Below are 2,842 nucleotides of genomic sequence, written 5' to 3'. Positions count from 1 at the left end.
TCTTTGGTGGCATTTCGGCGGCGGGGGGGCCTTCAGTGCTGCCGAAGACGCGGAGCGACTGAAAGGCCCCCCGCCACTGAAATGCCACCAAAGACCCGGACCGCTGCTAGGTGAGTACAAGCGTTCCAGCTCCCCCGCTTTGTCCCAGACCCCCTGAATCCTCTAGGCGGCCCTGGCCTTTGGTGGCATGCCTGCGGGAGGTCCGCCATTCCCACAGCTTTGGCAGTAATTTGGCAGTGGGTATGCCCAAGGCGCGGGACTGGCGGACCTCCCGCAGGCGTGCCGCTGAAAGCCGCCTGACTGCCGTGCTTGGGATGGCAAAATACACAGAGCCGTCCCTGCTCAGAGTTAAGTGCTGTCATAGACTGATCATTCTGGAGTGCTCCCTCTTATTGTGACCTGCGTGGCATGTTAGCAACACCACTCTGCACCTCAGGACATCAGTGTAGGGTCAGCAGGTGTCCAGTTTTCGACTGACATATCCAGTCAAAAAGGGATCCTGGTGGCTCCACTCAGCACTGCTGACCTGGCCGTTGACTGTCCAATTGGCAGCACAGCGCAGCAGGGCTGCCAGGCTCCCTGCTAGCCTCTGTGCCACATGGCTCCCTGGAAGCAGTGGCATGTCCCCGCTCTGGCTCCTACATGTAGGGGTAGCCAGGGGGCTCCACACACTGCCCCCAGCCCAAGTGCCACCCCCACAGCTACCATTGGCTGTGGGCCAATGGGAGCTGCGGGGGCGGCGCCTGCGGATGGAGCAGCACACAAAGTCACCTGACCGTGCTTCCGCGTAGGAGTCAGAGAAGGGACATGCTGCTGCTTCTGGGAGATGCTTGAGGTAAGCGCCGCCTGGAGACTGCACCCTTGAGCACCCCCATGCCCCAACCCCCTGCCCCAGCCCTAGTCGCCCTCCAGCCCTCTGAAACCCTTGATCCCATCCTGGAGCACCCTCCAGCATCCCCAACCCCTCATCCCCAGCCCCATCCCAAAGTCCACACCCCCAGCTGGAGCCCCACCCCCTCTTGCATTCCTAACCCATTGCCTCAGCACTCTGAACTCCTTATTTCTGGCCCCTCCCCAGAGCCTGCACCCCCAGCCAGAGTCCTCACCCCTCCCGCACCCCAGCCCAGTGAAAATGAGTGACTGAGGGTGGGGAGTGAGCAAGAGAGGGAGGGGATGGAGTGAACAAGGACAGGGCCTCTGAGAAGGGGCAGGGCCTCAGAGGAGGGACAGGCAGAGGGCGGGGCAAGGGTGTTCAGTTTTGTGCCAGTAGAGAGTTGGCAAACTTACATTAGTCTAGTATAGCCATCATGGCATGGCTCTCCAGCCAAGTCAGGTTTCCCTCCTTCTGGAGAATCAACATCCCTTCCATCCCACCTGGCTGCCTCTTCAGTCTCTCTTTTTCTGGAGTAGCAGCTCCCAAAGCTTCTCTCTTAGGTCCCACGACAAAACCCCGAATCAGACAAAATACAAACTAAGTAACTTTTACCCATCTCAGGCTTGAGCCTTTAATCCCTTTTACCTACTCACATTTCTCTGCTCCTCTACAGAACACCAAAGCACAGGGATGCCTCCCTGGACTCCTGCCCCTTTGTCAAGGGCCTCCAGAGGAGTTCATGCCACTCCTGTAGCTTTCCCACTGTTCTGCATCTGCCAAGTTCTTGTCAGGTTCTTCTTAGAGAACAAGAACTCCCAACTCTCCTGGATCTCCCTCCTCTAAGGACTCTAAACGCCTTCCTTTTAACCCCTCCCTGAGTCTGATATGTCCTCTCAGGCTCCAGTTAACCCCTTCTCAGCCAGTGAGGGGTTCATATACCCCATCACGGGTGCCCGATGGAGACATTTGAAAGAGGCCTGATTTTTCAGAATTTTCTCAGCATTTTCTGAAAACCATTCTCCACGAAAGTGACCCAATTTAGGCACCCAAAGATTGCGCTGCCCAAAGCCACTAGTCAGTTTTGAAATTCTAAGTGGCTCCAGGGGCCACTTTATGTGTACATTTTTGGTGGGGTTTAACTATGACGTGCCATTTATGACTTAGCGGTGTGTGTTTGTGTAACCCACACCCCTCCTGGGTGTGGTGTTCTGACCCATCTGCTGGCACTGAGACCACTTAGAGAGCAATTAATAGGTCTGATCTATAGCCTTAGCTAACAGCCAGTTGGGTTTTAGCTCATGCACTAAGCTATAGAGGTCCAGGTTTGATCCCACCTGCAGATGACTAGCATCTGTCAGTGTTACATTTGCATAGTGTGTAGCACAATGGGGTCCTGATCCCTAGCTGGATAATAACAAAATAAGAGCACCACAACAATGCTCTACTGTGGCTTTGAAGCTGCCGCAGCTTTCATATCCACTAGTGGCATGTACATTTGTGCCTTTTACACTCTCGGAGAGTAGCATTTTGGCCCCACCTGGATTCTTCATCTGCAGGAGTGGATTTGGATTCTATTTATTACGTTGTCAATGTTGTCATGAATTATTATTTCTCTTTGGTCACATCATTTGTATTTATTATAACATTACAGTATCATTTGTTATCATGCTGCTGTTATGATTATGAATGACACACTCACCCAATAGTATGTGTTATTGCTACAGCCCTTGCAATGTACCAGGCACTTTACAGCACAACCAAAAGGCATGGCCCTCTTGCCACATGCAGAGTGGTCCCGCTATACCGCTGGGAACTGTGCGTAGGTCACAGCACCAGGAGTAAATGGGCTCAGCTTTTTTTGCAGCAGGGTGTGGGGAAAGGGGAGCATCCGTGTATCAGCAAACCCCTACGCACGTGCCTAAGGGCACCCCTAGTCAGCAAGTGCCCAAAGTGTAGCACGTGCTTAGG

The sequence above is a fragment of the Gopherus flavomarginatus genome, chromosome 24 (genome assembly GCF_025201925.1).
Source record: "Gopherus flavomarginatus isolate rGopFla2 chromosome 24, rGopFla2.mat.asm, whole genome shotgun sequence".
Taxonomy (NCBI): Eukaryota; Metazoa; Chordata; order Testudines; family Testudinidae; genus Gopherus; species Gopherus flavomarginatus.
Note: the sequence above shows the minus strand (reverse complement) of the source record.